Genomic DNA, 19,391 nt, shown 5'->3' with positions numbered 1-19,391 from the left:
TAAAATTAAAATTTGAAAATCGGTTTCATAAGGAAGATCAAACAAAATCAATAAATTGTACGATCGTTTCGGTAACGATATTTTTTATTGTGATAGACAATGAGTCTTGGACAATAATTATATCATATACTTTTTGAAACAAAATCTCCTCATCAGCAAAAATATTAGGTGGGTTTTTTTTCTAAAGACACCAAAGATAAACCTAGCATTTTTTAAGTAAGGCAGAAGTATCTTTTAATGGTTCGGCTTCTTAAAGTCGTACTATCATCGTCAATGCATTCATTGGGGTGGTAAATGTAGTTTATGAATCCAATATTTTTACTGATGAGGAGACTTTGTTTCAAAAAGTATATGATAAAATTATTGTCCAAGACTCATTGTCTATCGCAGTAAAAACATCGTTTCCGAAACGATCGTACAATTTATTGATTTTGTTTGTTTCTTCCTTATGAAACCGATTTTTAATTTTTAATTATATATATATACATATATATATATATATATATATATATATATATATATATATATATATATATGTAGTTTTAGAAACTGTTCAACCTTGAGAATTTTATAAAAGTTTAATTTTTAGTCCTTCATTGGAAAATCATTTTGTCAGTAAGTCATCTTGCCTCCTGCAATCGCTAAACAACCCGACTTTCTCGAACTAACAATAGTCCTACGTTTTCAGGGATCATTAATTGTTTACGATGAAACACTATTTCGGGGTTATAATAACAAAACAATATATTAAATCATGGCTCCCCAGCAATGTTCATCAAACATCACCTCCACCCAAATAAAAGAACAAAGCAGGTTCCTGATGATCGATCCATTTTTTTTTTGTCTAGATTAATTATTAGTGTTATTAAATATATATAAATATATATATATATTAAATTATATCTATATACAAAACAATTGTGTTTATATATATATATATATATATATATATATATATATATATATATATATATATATATATATATACAATTCTTTTTAATAGAGAGTACAGGATGTTTGGAAATTTATTTACACCTCTAGGTATTACATTTGCTGTATACTTTCCTTTTTCTTTTGTTTTTGTTTTTTCACGAGTTTTAAAAATCAACAGAAAAAGGAGGAATAAACAACCAGTCATATTTATTTAAAACTTTATCTTTGTGTTTTTATATTAAATAGGTCAAAAGTTATTGGAAAATGCGAAAAGATAACCTAATTTAATACTTTTAAACATGTGCAACATATTTTCTTTTCGGTTTGTTTCTTTCAATGTACACACAGCTCATCTCTATTTCCGTCATGATAAGGATTAACGTGTAATGAATGCGAGGTTCATACAAAACTGACAACTGTTACATCTCGGTAGACACCATACATACATATTTCGATTAAATTGAAACGTTTTATGGGTGTATTTTATACTGGTTGACTGCATGTGATTCCTTCACAAAGAAAAACGAGATGAGAAAGTCTTATATATATATATATATATATATATATATATATATATATATATATATATATATATATATATATATATAGTTAGTTAGTTAGTTAGTTAGTTAGTTATAAAATATATATGGCGATTAAGCTACACTGAATATTTCGCGGTGGATACTAGAAAGCTGATTGGTTAACTAAAATCTCAATAGAAGGTGCGTATACAAAAACGACAGACAACCACAAAATTCGCGCATGAGCATGGAGAGTCCTAGAGTGGATGAAACGCGGAATATTCAGTGTAGCTTAATCGCCATATATATTTCATAACTAACTAACTAGCTCTACCTACGTATTGAGCACTTTTGAAGTAAATACTTAAAATTTACGCATAAATTTACACTTTCGTATATTAATTTTATGTGAGTAAATGAAGTAGTTTATATATATATATATATATATATATATATATATATAATGGTTGTAAAGGTTGATTTCCTAGATGTAAATCCAATGAAACCTACATGATTATTAAAGAGTGCTCAATGGAGGACAGAGCTGCTATATAGTATGTTTATTATGCAAACACTATTTGTTACATTTGTTTCAGTGGAATCTCAATTCAAAGAGACTACTTTTTCAGACTAATGAATTGAGATTCCGCTGGAACATGTATGCACATATGTAACCAATAATGTTTGCATTATAAACAGACTATATATGTGTGTGTGTGTGTGTGGGTTTGTGTGTGTGTGTGCAGCTTTTGAAAACGACTGAAAAGTCACCCATTAAAACAATTTTTCTCTTAACCTTTTGCTTGTGTATGCGATTTCCTTTTTTCTATCATTTAATTTTTTTAATTTGGACTTTTTCTTTGTGGCATATCGACATTTTTTCTTGTGAAAATGTATACTTTTCTTCATTGCGTGTATGTGTGTATTTCGTCTAGCTTTTTTTCTTTTACACTGTGCTTATGTGTGTGTGTGTGTGTGTGTGTGTGTGTGTGTGTGTGTGTGTGTGTGCTTCTCTTTTTTCGTCTTAAATATTTTTTATTTCGTCTAGCATTTTTTCTTTGTTTTTTTTTTCAATGGACTCTAACGTTGTGTTTCCATGGTAACGCGAAGTTCTTTTTTTTTTCAATTTATTCATGTTGAATAAAAGTGGTCACGGTAACCAAATTATAATATGTTATATAGCCGGGTGTTTCATATTGGGAATGGAGACATGTAACGGGTACATCTAATATAAGATAGACGATGATGAGAGGGAGAGAGAAGAGAGAGACATTTATACAGTTCTGGAGTGTTTCTTCTTAGCACATATATTAGCGAGGAGAGGGTGATCAGTTCTCATAACACAGAAGAGGGGACAGTCATTACTTATGATGGAGAGGGGGGACACATTACTCGGGTGGGTTATACAAAGTTTATTAAAGATGATCACACATTACCTTTGTTGTAGTAAGACGACACGACACAGTTTTACAAAAACATGATGATGTCTTTATTATCACATCGACCAGTCGAAGGATGGTGACGTCAAGGAATTTAAAGTCGTTTTTACATGTTTAAAGCGTTCTCTCTTCGTTTCTAAAGGGGCCCTCCTCTTATTATGTCAGCTCTGTCCGGCTGACTGTGCTGAACTCTATCCGGGCTCGACTGCCTCCGATCTTCGTCTCCCTGACTCGCCTGAAACTAGCTCTTATATTGAGAATTCATTTTTGCTATGACGTCAATATGCATGGCTCTAAACGTGACCCACTCACGTGAGGAACTCACGTGGCTGACATGTTCCCCAAACACACTTCTGCAGACAAAGAATTCTCACTAACCTATTTTTCGACCCAACTTATTTTTCAATATGTTTTTAAATTGCTATTGTTCGTTCTTCTCTAGCTGACCTTATTTTAATTCAGTTTTCATAAAAAGAATTGAAAAATTAAATTCCTTTTATAAACAAATATATCTAAACTATTTTATGTGAAACTGAACAATGCGAAATTCCATTTCTGAACCTTGCTTACAAAGTTCGAATCTCGGTCTATCCTAATCACATTTTCACTTATCTAATGTTTTTCTTACTTACAAGAAAAGGAGACCCTTTTCTTGTAAGAAAAACTTATCTAATGTTAAGTCAAAATGGAAGGCTTCATGGAAGTCCTGTCGTGTGATCGTGTCAATGACCCTCGTCTTTCATCTGCTCAATTGTATCATAACAACAGCCTCTAAAGTTTTCCTTTTTCTTAGAGAATAGCCAATAGTCACAGGGAGCAAGGTCTGGGCTATAGGAGGTGAGGAACTGTCTTGATGTCCAGCTTGGTTAAGTATTTCGTGTTCTTCTCTGGGGCCTTTTCAGACAAACTTCGTGCAAATCTTTCGCATCTTTTAATGCCGCATATTTGTTTCTCACGCACGTCCATGACAAGGATTGCTTTCTTAAACTCCCACACTGTCAATATATGCAACAGAGAGATGAAACTTTTAAGTCATGAACGAATAAGTTCAGTCATAATAACAATGAAATTTGCAATCATTTGTGATTCACTCGAGTGGAATAAAAAAAATAGGAGGTATTACTTTTGGAACATTTCTTGCGCCATCAAAAATAAGTTTGTGCATGCATATACATGAACTTTTTATTATATTGAAGATTTAATTTAGACCCAGAAACCTTTTGTGAAATGTAGCAAATAATTTCCAATCATTTATGGAAAGCAGAATATTATAGCTAAAGAAAACCATCATAAACCACAATATTGTATCTTTTTTAATCATCCCCAACACTAGTTAAATCAAATAATACGAGACTAGTATTGGAAATGGTATACTTTAGTCTTTTAATTCGTTTATTTTGTAACGTTGTTATGATTTTTAAAATGGACTAAACATTCTATGTAGAGACTAACAAAAAAAAACTGACACGAACTATTTTTTGTGAAAGAAAAAAGTTATTTATTTCGTCAGGGTTTACACTTCAGTCGCCGACACGTATTTACAACACGACACTAAGGGTCGCTTCTTTCTTCCCTTTCCCTGGTTAAATAGCAGTTTTTTTGTTTTTTTAGCTTAAATCCGCTGTTATGTTTCAGTAATTCTCTTTAACACCAACAAATCGGCCGGCTCGCTTTCGAAGAGTGGCAGGCTGAGATCCGTGTATTTGTCAAGCGTACCTTTCGAATCGCCACGCGTTTTTTTTTCCTTTTCTTTTGATGTTTTCCCTTTCCTTCGATACTGATGTTTATATATGCATTTCATTCCGTGTCACGTTCACGCTTACATTCTGACGCGACATTAACTCGGCACATGGGTCGTTAATATGCATGCGCATTTAAATGACAGTAAATACATTATAATTTTGTACTGTTTTACTTTACGTTCATAATTCTGTATGCTTAGTTTCAAAGTTTGCATCTATAGAATTTTTTGGACTTTGTCTTAGCATCATATTTTAAAATCTTCATTTAATATTCAACGCCTATACTATTATTAAATGGATATGCTGAAGAGTGTATTGATTTTCTGGTGAAATCAGGTGACCGCTGGCAGACCCTGGTTGTAGCAACACGACTCAGCGTCGGCCCACAAGTCCAAAGAGACCCAGGCTAGGTTTCAGAAGGAGTGCTACGATTTTTACCATTCTCTCTCCTCCAATCTGAATCCGCTGGACTATTTCGGTTAATCATACGTCAAAAACATCACCAACATGACCTCCCACAACACTAAAGCCAGCCTGATCGCTGCCATCCGCCGAATATTCGCTAAGCTACTGCTGGCACTTGTGGAAAAGACATGCTCTCAGTTCCAGACCTATATCGAGGCGGTGATTGAGGCTGAAGGCGGCTACATTGAATAGATATCAGCTCTAATACGTAATCAAGTTACCTGAATTGATTTTTTCAATAAAAGTTTTAAAATAAATCTGTAGTGTTGTTTTCTTTAGGGCGACAAATTTATCGTTCCACTCTGTATAATCTTGTATCTTTTCTCAGCTCTGTAGAACGCTATCCCAGAGTATTAAACCTAATGCTTTGCATGAACTATTCAATGAAAATAGCTTGAAATTGTTCTATAATTCCTGTTAAAATTCAGAAATGGTAAAAACAAAAATAGTAGCGAAAAAGTGACAACTAAATGTGTAAAACCTGAAGATACAGCAAGAATTTCCTCTCTGCATAAAAAATCAACAAAGTCTAGACCAAGGTTTCCCAAATTTTTTCGGGAAACACTGTCTCCAGAACACTCAGATGCCTATAACCACCTCCTCCTTACATGCATCCTTACATAATAATGTGAGTAGTAGTGGTAGTACATAATTAAAGTGAAAATAAATAATTGAATCTTCATAATAGTTTATTCAACAAAATTCTACTCTGTCAATCATATGGGAACAATAACAACTATAAATCAAGTGGGTCAATTAATATATCATAGCCTTGCTAATGCAATAATCAATAAAATAAAAATGAAAATAATAATCACAAGAATCACCAATCAATGTGCAGATTGTTGTTGACGATCAGCAACAAGTTCAGAAACACTTAGTCATATTACTAAAAGCTCCCAATCTTTTATCGCCCCCTAAAGAATCCCAGGGGCCACCTATATAATAAATTGGGCTGCCGTCCACCTTTTTTTTTTTTACAAGGAGGTCACCACTTATCAAGGCCCGGGAGCCACTCAGGGATAAGGGTTATTGCATGTACAGAACTCTGTTCCGTCTGCCTGCTTCCCTCCTGACTACAACTTGGATGTCTTCAAGTCCAACGTAAACAAATTCCTGATGAACCGCCCCCTTAAGTAGACACTTTAAATATCCACACTAACGTACTGTACTTACAATAACTCTTATCCTTGAGTGGCTTCCGGGCCTTGATAAGTGGTGACCACCTTGTAAAAAAAAACAGTACGTTGTACGTTAGCGTTGAGATTTCATAAAGTGTCTACTTAAGGGGGCGGTTCATCAGGAATTTGTTTACGTTGGATTTGAAGACATCCAAGTTGTAGTCAGGTGGGGAAGTCTCATAACGCCCCACCCTGATGAGCAGTACAGATCATTCTTGTAATGACTTTGTCCTTGTTGATTGGAGAAATAATGCAGTGCTTTGGATTTCTAGGAGGTTCAACATCCAAGGCTTTGCCTTTTCTCTTTGAGAAAGAAATTAATTTATTACTAATCGCCTGAATGGCTCCTACCGGGAATACCGACGCAGCAGCCCAGGTATTTTTTGAGAGTTAGAATTCTCCTCCCTAGTGAAACTTTTTAATCTCACTTTCCGACCCTTTTGTCACATTTTTCACCGTGCGAGAGAAATAAATATACAAATAAAATAACATTTAGAACAACGATAACGTAAGCACTAGAAATAATAATAAGTCAAACTCTAACAGCAATCATCCAAATAGAAATAAGAATGTTAATAATGAAAGATAAAATACAACTGTAAAACCGGTGTACTACTCAAGAGTAATAGAGAAAAAAGTGATAAATATAAAACTAACGTTAAGATCAACAATAATTTAATCACTAGAAATAATAAATCACCCAAATAGAAATAAGGATGTTTATAATTAAGGGGAAAACTGTAATTGTAGAACTCGTGTTCTTTGCCCACTGTAAAATAACTGCTTAACGAAAAATATCATTTCCCTAGCCATTAATATTTGCATGTAAAAACTGAATAACAAAAATTACTAAGTAGAAGAAACTTTCCAATAATTTAAAACTAGTAAAACAATAAAAGCGCATTAATTAAGCAAAAAAACGTTCGCCAATAATTATGGGGGAAATATTATGATAAACCATGCAGTACATGTAGATATTTGGAGAACTTGTGTAGATTATGTCTAAATGAAAATCTAGGAATTTAAAATTTTAAAGATTTCAAAGAATTCAAAAGATGGAAATATGAATACTCTGGGTGTTCTGTCTTAGTTTTTGTACTTGTTCCTTTTTTAACTGTTTTACTATTCTGCTGGATTATTTTTTCTTTTCTATGTCTCAATTTATTTGCCTTTGCACAATGGTAGAGATAGACACAAATTCAGTTTTTAATGTAAAAAAATTCAACTCCTCAAAATGGGGTACACTGGATTGGCCCAAAAATTGTCTCAGTCTAGAAATATTTGTCCTACACTAAACGAGGACAGAAAAGTTGAAGCAGAGTAGCATAACTCCCAGTCAACACGTCATTCATGAACCTGTCAATACTATACTCTTATAACTCTTATATCCTGGATAATTTAGTATTACTAAATTGATCTGGTTCTCTGGGGAGACGGAGAAACTTTATTAGTTGTTTTGTCCATTCGTAATTATACAAAATGCTTCGTGCGTATTTACTGTAAATTTGCTTGTATGCCTTTGTTGTGTTTAGTGCAATTCTGATTATATTTCTTCTCCTTGCTACTACCCGACTGGCAATCGTTAGACACCGACTCCGCCGTCGACCAATGACTAAAGTTCGCGATGATTAACCTTTATTCTTCTCGTCTTTTCAAACATGGAAGGTTTTTCTCGGTCAGTTTTGATAGATATCAGGGTTGCTTCTTTGTATTCTCCGTCCACAGAAACGGGGGCAGGTATATATGAAAAGGAGGGGGCTTGAATTTTGTTGGTGTTTTTTTTTTGTTTTTGTTTTTTTTTTTACGATCGTTCTTTCTTGAAGTTTTCGTGTCTGAAAAATAAATCAAAATCAACAACACTCATGGCGTAATTCGCGTTGACTCATGCTTACACAACCAACTTTAGAACAAGCATCGGAATTAACCATATCTTTTTTCACATTCCAGAAGTTTCTATTTGCACTGACATAAAACACTGCACTTTTCTTAAAAGTCTTACATTTAATTAAAATTGTTATGTAGTTGCTAACAAAGTGCTTGTTAAAAAAACAAATGCAATAAATTTAAAAGTCATTTCACATTTACTATGACTTTAAAAAAAAATATACTTTTTATAGTGTCTCTCTTTAGCTGTATGTCCAGGTTATTTTGTTTAACGACGTATCAACCCTTTTCGGATTATTTAATGCCGAATTCAGTAATTTTTTTGAAAAAAAAAAAATTTATGCTTCATTTTTTTTATATCTTCAAGTATTTATTCATTATGTTTGGTTTGGTTGTTTTGTAGAGTGGATTTCTTTTTTACTTTGCAGGATATGATTCAATGCGATAGAGAACGAAAAAAATAATACAATATCATCAATGTTTGGTGCATTTTAGTTTAGGAAGCCAGTATCCTCAGACAACGTGATCTAATCTCACTGGATGTCTATCCAGGAATGTATTTAAAAACAACGCTATATGCAGTGTACTCAAGAAGTCGCGGAGATATTTTTAACTTAAACTGATTCTTTATTTTTGGTAGCATCTTAATGGAATTTAATCAGAATATGATTAAGACAATGGCAATTTGCTTGCAAAATTAACAAAAATATAAAAGATTTTTCGATGAAAAATAACCTCTTTTAAATGGTTTACATTTTTCAGTCTTTTATCAGCGTCTTTCGTTGTTGGGCAATTTTAAAGAAAAAATTTTAAAGAAAAAATTTTAAAGAAAAAATTTTAAAGAAAAAATTTTAAAGAAAAAATTTTAATCAGCAAATTTGGAATACTAAAGAATTTGAAAAACATCAGGAATGAAATTACGGACTTTTTTTTTTTTTTTTACTTGAAAGTCACCACTTATATAATCCAGGAGACCACTCTAAGACAAGAGTTAATAAGTTTTAGGTGGGTGAGACAACTCTATGATGCTCAGTAATGGCGGGACTTGGGGGATCTTGCAATCCGTCATGGATAATGTTTTGGGAAGTGCACGAATTGGTGGAACCGAAATTCTTTTTTATTTTTGTTCTTTTTTTGTTTGTTTTGTTTTGCAAACAAATCTTCATTGTGAAGATACACCTGAAGAAGGTCGGAGTTTATATCAGCCGAAGCGTTGTGAGAATAACAACCAAGATGAGAACAGTAGTCTGAACAATCCACATAATATAAGTCTCCGTTGTCTTTGTCATATGATGTTAAAAGTCCTTTCTTTATTGTTATATAAAAGGAAATTTGTTTGAGTGTGTGTGTGTGTGTGTGTGTGTGTGTGTGTGTGTGTGTGTGTGTGTGTGTGTGTGTGTGTGTGTGTGTGTGTGTGTGAGTTCGTTCCCTATAAACTCGGGAACGGCTGGGTCAATGTTTTTTTATAATTTCACACGAATATACTTGACGTGTATGGGAGTGTTCTTGTGTAGGTTTTGTATCGGAATGAGTCCGATAAGTATGAAAAATCAATAACCGAAAAATCCGATTGAAGAAACATCACAAGTGCATGTGAGAAGTTTCATCATCGCACAAGCAGAAAGGCCTAGCCTACGAAATCAACTGTATATTCTTTTATAAGACAGGGGCGCGTTCGAAATGAATGTGTCTTTTTAGAGCAAAATCGACTCATGATATTTGACTTTTGCATTGCATTGCAACCTTTAAATTAAGCCATTATTTACAGATAATTTTTATAAAATCAGCAGTAGATTCTCTACAGTGCAATATAGAATGCCATGTATTTTGGACTAAGTCACTGCGAGGAGGTATATGAAGCTTCCTTCCAGTACACTGCGAGGGGGGGTCCTAACTAGAGCATGGAATCAATCGATTTGATTAAAAATGGGCGATTTCGCCGATTTCGATGACACTATATGTATGGGCAGGTGGAACATTTGTTGATCCTCATTCAATCCCAGACAACGTCGGGTCTCCCTACTTGTTAAAAATGAATCAACTCAAGTTAACATTCCCTCATTGATCCTTCAGTGACTTCTTGGTCACCCTGTACTAAGATCGACACACAACTTTCTTTATTACCACTTTACAAGACATGTAATAGCCCTATTAATTTTGTATCAGATTTTTTTTTTATATATAATAATATCGTGGGGTCTGCGTTCGCGCTGAATATTCACATCGTCGTGATCAAAGATTTTTATTGGTGTTTGTCATTCAGGGGTTATACCATAGTCACCAGGCTAAGCACTGCAGGCTGGCAGCCCAATTTGTTGATAGCTATGTGCCCACTTTTATTTATGAAAATCGACCCAGACAAGGCATGAAGCCATTTTATGTAAGGCACTAAAAATATTTATTAATTCAATTATTTATACTTACTTTTGCTTTTATTTTTTTTTAATTTTTCGATGACAGAAAATACCGTTCGGAATATACCCAATAAAAACAAAATGTTTAATTAAAAAAAAAAAAAAACGAAATGTAAAACGTTTCGTTTCCGTGTCTTTTTTGCCAGGTGATAAATACAAAATAAATAATAAGAAAACTTCACATCTGGTTGGTGTCACCGAGAGAATAACAAAGTCCACCCTTCAAGCAAATAGCATCTCAGATTGGCCAAAACGGGTTTGGAGAAGAGGAAGATATTTTAAGTGTGTCATTATTTACTTTTACACCGGTCGGTCGACAGGTGTTTAAAAAAAAGTAAAAATACTATAAAAAAATTCTCAGTTACGAAAATAGAATCTTTAAATAAGTTTCAAGGATTTTTTGCTGAAATGTTTTGGATATAATTTGGATGAAATGAGATTCCTATGCGTTTCGAACGAACAGTAAAAAGCAATGTGGTTTATGTAGCTACCTTCTTTCTTTCTTTGCTTGTTTGAGATTCTCTCTCCTCTTCACTTCCAAAAATAAATTAGTTTTTACAGGAATGTGTTAACTCAAAATATGTTTAACTGACGTAAAGTGTTTTAAGTCCTAAAAGTAAAAATTCTATATAAAATTAATCAAGCCTATAAAAGCAGTAACCTAGTCTACGAAATCTTTAGCCAGCCTTACGGAAAGATGCAGAACGTACGCTCAACACTCCCCACCATGCGCTTGTCAGAGAGCAGAGGAAAGAAATCTTCAATAACTCATGTACACGTTCCATCTGCTCACGCACATATATACACGCACTAGCAAGAACAAGGTAAACCAACGTACATACATAATAGCACACTACAAGATTACCCAATTAAAATCGTCTGAGGTAGTATTATATATATCTTTAATATCCTTTACGACCGGTAAAAAAGACAGTTTTGCATAAGAAAACAAAAAAAAACTTAACTTATTGTTACCAGTAATAAAGAAACGGAAAAAAAGTCACAGAAAAAGGCACAGAAAACTTTTCTTTAATAGAGAACCAATCAGTGTTCATTGTGTGATTATAGCCATATACTTAAGACGCTTCCCCCGATCAAAGGCACGGAAGCATGAGCATACGTTCTGGTTCTTTCGATAAGGCCGGCTGGAGAAATCTGATAAATGTTCTACGATCTCCCTCTCCTCTTCTCTCTCATTCTCTCTCTCTCTCTCTCTCTCTCTCTCTCTCTATATATATATATATATATATATATATATATATATGCACACACGAGGAAAATATATTGATAATAGAAAAATATCTACTAGTGTATATAAATTTATTTATCAATTTGAAACAAATGAATACACTACATTGTGCAGGCATTTCGAAGACACTATTGTATTCCTTTGTTTCAAATTAGTCAATAAATTTATATAAATCAGTATATATTTTTCTATTATCAATATCTTTTCCTTTTGTATCTAAGCTCCACCTGCATGCCGTACTTTTTATTACATAAAAAAGTCTCAATTTAAATAATTCTTACTATCTCCTAGACGGTCGAGTTTCTATCCTGGTTTGTAGTATTTGCGAGTCTAGCCGCACTGATATGCTGTTATAAGATTCCCTCGAAATTTTGTAGTTTAAATGCAACGGTTAATGACGATGTGATTTTATATTAAAATAATATTATACATGCACTTAAAGCAGACAATCGAACGCTCTTCCTCAAAAAAAATAAAATAAGTAAATGGAGGTTTGAAATTACAATTTTTCACCTAAAGATAAAGTACTGGCCGTAAATACGATACGTAAACCGATTAAATAACCAGACTAGTCCGAAATACTGACGCTTTTTAATACGTACGCCAAGCGAGAAACAAGAGTCAACAGCGCCAACTTTGACGAAACCTGGGTTCCAGTGAAAATGTACGAGTATATAATGTTTTACACCCACGAGGGTTAGAGAATACAAAATGCGTTTCACACGATGTCTTTATTACAATTATACGCATTTAATGGTTTTGAGACGAGTGATAACCGTGTGTACAATCTACCTTGTGCGTTTACTTTCTGTTGTGTGATAGTTTTTGTAGACAAACTATTAATAAATGAATATTCATTTTAAAGGGATGTTGAAGGGAAGAAAGGAAATAATGTTCATACTTAAATATTTGTATTATTTATTTATTTATTTTAGAATTCTATGTTGTCGAGTAGGTGCGTTTACGACGGATCATATTTAAAGACGACACAAGAATTGGTAGGCGAGTATGAATAAGTGGAATATTGAATATCAACCTGTCAAATTCCTAGTCATTAATTTCTGGATTTCATCGCCTTTTTAGTCACGATAAATTACACTTAAACTCCTGAAAACGAAACGCCATAATCAAGTGGAGACGCTTTTAATTGGTTCAACATATAGACATTCTATATTTATAATAGTTGTAACCTTGCAAGGCGATAATCATTAAGACAAACACAGTGATATCATTACCAAAAAGTGTATTAGCAAATGCATATTACAGAAGTAAACGTCATGATTCTAGGGCCATTACTGCCACAAAACGCTATATCGATATTCAGATGTAATTATACTCATAGTCTCTTAATAAACCGATTACTCCTCAAAAGGTTCGCTCAGCTTGCTCCATAAAAAATTATTTTACCGGATGCTATGCATGGGACCGCGTGTCCACTAACCATTTTACACATATGAATGAACAGCCGTTTGTGACATATTAGGGAGCCTACGCTAATAGCAATTAGGTTAGCTAACGTGGATTTTGACAGGGATCACACTAAGTACAAGATAGCCCAGATCTGTAAAACAGAATCGTTCTAAAGGTCGAATAAAGATGGATAATGTAGTTAAGGTCGGGGAGTGGGAAGTCAAACAGTACATAAAACATGAGTCAAACGATGACGAATAAATAATGCCGTCACAAGTTTTCAAATCAATCTCTCCTATGGAAACCGTCGAAACGAGACATGGCCATTAATGTATGACACTTGTAAACTAAAGGGAAGGTAACTTCGACGTCTGTCCGTGCGCGTCACTCATTTCGTTAAGTTTAGAAAATTAAATTTAAGAAACTAGCTAAAATAACTTTTATCTCTCTCTAATGATTACATTCTCTCTAAATAAACACTGAAACATCTCAGCAAAGGTCTCCGTCTGCATAACTCATCTCTTAAACTAGAAATTTAAGAAATAATTATTTAGTTATTTAGTCTCACTTTCCAGGTATCAATTTATTCTCCAAATAAAACCTTGGAGAAAACTCAGCGAACGTACCCGTTGTCTTTCCTGCATGAAAAGCTTTATTCGTTAAACAGACGAAACGATTGATGGCCACTGATGAAACAGCGACGTCATACGAAGCGATAAAAGACCCACGTATAAACACCCAAAATATATGTATAAATATACCTCATTTTATGATTGCAAATGTTATACCATTTCCCTTTTCCATTACTACAAAACAAATCCTAATGCCTAAAACTAATTCATAATCGTTAAAAAAAATCTCTCTTTCTCAGAAGTCATTCCCAGCCAGATTCGTCACGAAATTAACTTTAAAGCCTAAAATAGTAATATACTCCGATGATATCTTCTTTTTCACGAGATATAAAGGTTTTCTCTCTCCGCTCTATCGTTATTTTTATGAAGGTGTTTGGCTGAGCTCAAATCTTTGGTTCATCTAGAAAAGAATATTTACAGAAAAAAACTCGTTTATTTACAACCATTGCTAATAGTTTTCATTTCTTTCTTTGTGTTCTTAAAACCAACTGGGATGTTAATGAAATGAGTTTCTTTCCAAGTGTTTCCCATCTGTAGAACACAATATCACTGGATTATTCTAGTGCCCTAGAAAGTATCGCACTCCTGGCGTAACCCTTTGCCTGTATGAGAGTCAAATAAATCCTAAGAAGGAGTACTGTTGCTACACCTGATGAATACTCTTTCCCTGCCTTGACAGAATATAAAACTTCAAAATCTAATGGGAGATGTCCTTTTCTCTTCCTTACAATCTCTTTCCCATGGAAGAGACATTGCTAGTCTTTCTATACTCAATTGTTATTTTCATGGTAGATGCTCGACCGAGCTCCAATCTATGGTTTCCTCATAAAACATTCACAACAAAACCTCATCTAGCAACAAGCACTGGAAATAATTGCTCTTTCTTTCTATGTAAATCTAACTGGATCTGCTGTGAGCAAAGTTTATTTCTAAGGACTACCTATCTGGGGAACACAATACCACTGGTGCTACTTCCCAATTAATTACAGCTTTGTTATTTTCAGGTCCAACGTCAACAAATATATGTCGAGCCTGCCGTTTCCAATCCTCTAATAGTATTCGTCATATTTCAACCGAAACTATCGCTAGCCTTTATCCTCGAGTTCCCTTTGGTCTTGGTAGGTGGGGATTTATTATTTTGTAATATAAACATTCTTGTATTTACTCTTCAACCCCTAAAATAACGTTACTTGTAGCAAAGTTGGTAATACTTAATGAAGTTCATTGATATTTCGGTATATTATTTATGATTTTATATGGATTAATGTTTTCTAATAGTTTAAGGAAAATAATAATTATGAATTGCCTGTTTATTGCAATAAATGTATATATATAATATGGTTGTAATAGTTTAATGAAATGTAAATATTTTGATAGGTCTGTTTATTTTTCTAATGGTATCCAGAGGAAGCGGTGCTATAGAAATAATGATACTCGCTTAGAAACTTCTAATAATATTGTGAGGGGCGTGAAAGTACTTAATTGATAGAGAGTTAAAATGTTTGCTACCGTCTTTAGGAAAAGCTAGTTCCAGTGTGATTTTCGTTACAAACACTCGTAAAAATTCAGAAACGTCTACAGTTTTGACCGAAAGTGCAACATCCATACTGGCTGTCGGAAAACAACGATAAAATAAAAGAGATTATCTACTAATTCCGTTGTCCCATTTGTTATTCTGTAGATTTAGTTTTCCGATACATTTGATCCATATTTATTCCGTAATCCAATATATCCAGAAATTGTTTCCGAACGAAATCCTAGACGACGGACAATCATGGGCCGAATAAATAAATCTATAACTGAATTAAGCAGACGACAGATAATTACGCGGAAATTGCAAAAAGAAAAATCGCGGAAGCAAAAGAGAAATGAATTGGACAAACTAGCGAAATCAAAACGAATAGAAGAAAAAATACATTAATTCTTGGTCTAAGTTGAACATCTGGATCAGTTAACAATGCAATTAGGTCAGGAGAATAAAGTTTAATCACGAGAATTGATTTGGAACATTATTTTAAACTATCTTTGCGATTACGATTCGTATTATTTCGACGATTTGGACTGCTATTCTCATCCTAGAAATTATTCTCAAATGTTTCCATCGATATAATCATCAAGCAGTTATGTCTTGTAGAACTTGAGAATAGATAAATCGAACTCGGGAATCTGTACGGGGTTATGTTTTTTGCATGATTTAAATAAAAACAAGGGCAACTTCCGCTCAAATATGTTCCCTAGCAATCTTAACACTCGCACATATCTTCCATTTTTTTGCAAAATATAACCATTACAAAATGATTCGAAACTTATAAGCACTGAAAAGTTTCAACTTTAATTCATTCAGTTCAATGATTTGCTAAAGGTTGGTATTCATCAGAAGGTTGATTATATTGCAAATGCATACACATCTACACATTTCCTCACGCATAAGTTAGGGCTCATTTTACTAAGAATTAAGGTTGGTAACGGGACCTCCTTTTTATGACATAGAGTTATTTTAAGAAATGAACAAATTCAATAATTATGAATTATAATGCGCAATCGATAGCAAATGAACTTTCCCCCGATACTAGCGCACAAGGGCATATATTTGACGACTTCAATGTCCACCACAGCAACTGGCTTGGGTTTTCTACTTACACAGACGCAGCTGGTACCACAATACATAACTTATCTATATCCCATTCCCTCTCTCAGATGGTTACGTTTCCAACCCGTTTCCCAGACCAGCAAGAACAACATGTATCACTTCCAGATATGTTTTTTGACCACAGTTCCCGATGACTGTGTAACGAATGCCCACAGCCCACTTGGGAACGCCGATCATGCAGTGGTAATGGTTGAAATCGCCCTAAACTCTAGAGACAAAACTGAAGAGCCACTGCTCAAGACAACGAGATATTATAAAAAGCTTGAGTGAGAAGCGATCAGGGATCTCATCAGGGACGCTCCATGGCAATATTTTTTCACTTCCTGCTGAACATTGCGCAAATGAGACCACTGAATGGTTCAAAACGGCAATTGAAGCACATGTTCCCACGCGCAAATTCTATAGCGAGCCCCACTCTTCCCAATGGTTTACTTCTACTTGTGCAGCTGCCATAGCGTAAAGGCAGCATGCGTACCACAAATTTAACCGACATAAGTCCAGATCAAACAGACAGAAGTACATAGAAGCCAGAAATTACTGTAAGAAAGAAATAGCGACAGCTAAGAGAGAATTTACTGAAACCACCAAAAAACACATCGAAGCACAGAAATTAGGGATCCACGACTTCTGGAAAATCTACAACAGTGTAGTAAGTAATGGGCAATCAACAATTCCTCCACTATCCAACAATCATTAGGTTGTTTGCTCTGCAACTGAGAAGGCTAACATGCTTGCCGGACGGTTTGTTTCCAACTCCACACTGGACCCTGCTAACCACCACCTCCCTGACTTTCCTTTGCGGACAGACGCCACACTAGACGATCTGAAAATCCCACCTTTTCAGGTGCATGCTATCATAAGAAATCTCGACACTGCAAAAGCATGTGGACCTGATCTCATCCCGGCTGTGCTATTAAAAAAGTGCGCCGCTGAAGTAGCTCTAGTCCTATCCAAACTTTACAACAAATGCCTTAATGAATCTTGCTTCCCTGCCTGCTGGAAAACTGCTTCTGTAGTACCAGTTTTCAAGAATTCTGGTGAAAGAAGTGACCCAGTAAATTATCGCCCCATTAGCCTCCTCCCATTTTTCGCCAAAATATTGAGACCATAATTAACCAAGCTCTAGTCCATCACCTTATATATGCTAAACTTTTGACTGACCAACAATATGGATTTAGGCAAGCCCATTAAAGAGCAGAAATCCTAACTGTAATCTCAAAACGTATATACCATTCACTGGACAAAGCGGGGGGAGGGTAGAGCGATAGCTCTAGATATATTTAAGGCTTTTGAAAGGGTATAGCATGAGGGTCTTCAAGAAAATCAGATCATACAGTATCACTGGACGAATACTTCACATAATTAAATCCTTCTTAGATAAGAGAAAAATCCAGGTTATTCTTAACGGTCGTACATCTAAACAATATGTTATAAATGCGGGAGTGTCTCAGGGGTCTATCCTTGGACCTCTGTTATTCCTAATATGCATAAATGACCTCTCTGACAAAATTGCCTGTGAGATGGGTATATATGCTGAAGACATCACGCTCTATAACAGACATGACAGGAAAACAAATGAACACATATCTAAAGAAATGACAGAAACACTAGCGGATAACCTCCGATCTGTAGTAGAATGGGACCAAAAATGGATGGTGACATTCAATGCTGCTAAGACTAAACTTGTTTCCTTCAATAATTACAAGAAACCTTCCCTACCACCAATAGCAATGGTCAATGACTTTTTATCTGAAAGTACATCTTTTAAACTTCTCGGCATAACGTTCACAGGAAGCATGAGTTGAAACAATTACATTGAGAACATTGCCAGGACCGCTGCGAAGATGGTGGGTTCTCTCTTCCGTGCTATATACTTCTATAAGACCACCATTCGCCCATGTATGTAGTATTTCTGTCATATTTGGCTGGTGCATCTGCCACTAGTCTCTCGCCCCTAGACAAGGTTCAAAAGAGAGTCGCCAATCTGATAGGTCCTGAACTGTCATCTAAACGTCAGCCTCTGTCCCATCGACGAAATGTTGCACCCCTCTGCCTGTTCTACAAGTACTTATACGGTGAATACTCTGACGAACTGCAAGCACATGTGCCCACTCGACGTAAATACCCCCGACAAGCAGCTAAATCCCACCCCTTCACGGTAGAGATCCCTAGATGTAAGAGAGCCTTTTACTACAGTAGTTTCTTCCCCAGAAACGCTAGACTTTGGAATTCACTTCCGGGTCCCTGCTTCCCCAACTGTACTGACAGGCAAAAGTTCAAGTGTAACGTGAACCGACATCTTGCTGTCCAACTCCCTACACAGTAACCCTGATGCGTATGTACCTGATAGTACCTATTTACTATGCCTCCTCACGGGACAGAGTTAGACACCAGGGTCGTTTTTTAACATGGAGAAAAGGTACAAAAATAAGAAAGCGTCTCAGTCGTGAAGGACTGCTCCTCCACCGAAAGAGAACAAGAAATGGAAGTGCAGCATCTGAAGAAAGATACTACACTTTGATCTTGACCAAAAGGCCATAGCCCCATGCAACAAAGTTGCAATGTGCCTTGTTTGAGGTGAAAATACAATAATAAAAAATATTCTGAGAAATAGTGCAACAAAAAATATAAAGAGTAAACCATATTGGATTTCGGAAGGTTTTGTTGGCGAGAATAAGATTTTGCTATTTAAAATACTGAATACTGTTTGGTTGAATATTCACCAAAAATAAATATAACCATTTAAAATTTATTTATTTGTTAATTATCCCATGCAGCGAAGTTGTTTATTATTATTATTATTATTATTATTATTATTATTATTATTATTATTATTATTATTATTATTGTTGTTGTTGTTGTTGTTGTTAT

General features: G+C 34.7%; 1 protein-coding gene across 2 annotated transcripts in view; it reads right to left on the bottom strand.

The window, feature by feature from the left end:
* Positions 1 to 19,391, bottom strand: part of LOC145277591 (uncharacterized) — a 351,477-nt gene that overhangs the window by 260,955 nt on the left and 71,131 nt on the right. The window lies entirely within an intron of this gene.

The sequence above is a fragment of the Euprymna scolopes genome, chromosome 6 (genome assembly GCF_053919585.1).
Source record: "Euprymna scolopes isolate OS-2025 chromosome 6, ASM5391958v1, whole genome shotgun sequence".
NCBI lineage: Eukaryota > Metazoa > Mollusca > Cephalopoda > Sepiida > Sepiolidae > Euprymna > Euprymna scolopes.
Note: the sequence above shows the minus strand (reverse complement) of the source record. Positions and strands in the feature narration are given on the sequence as shown.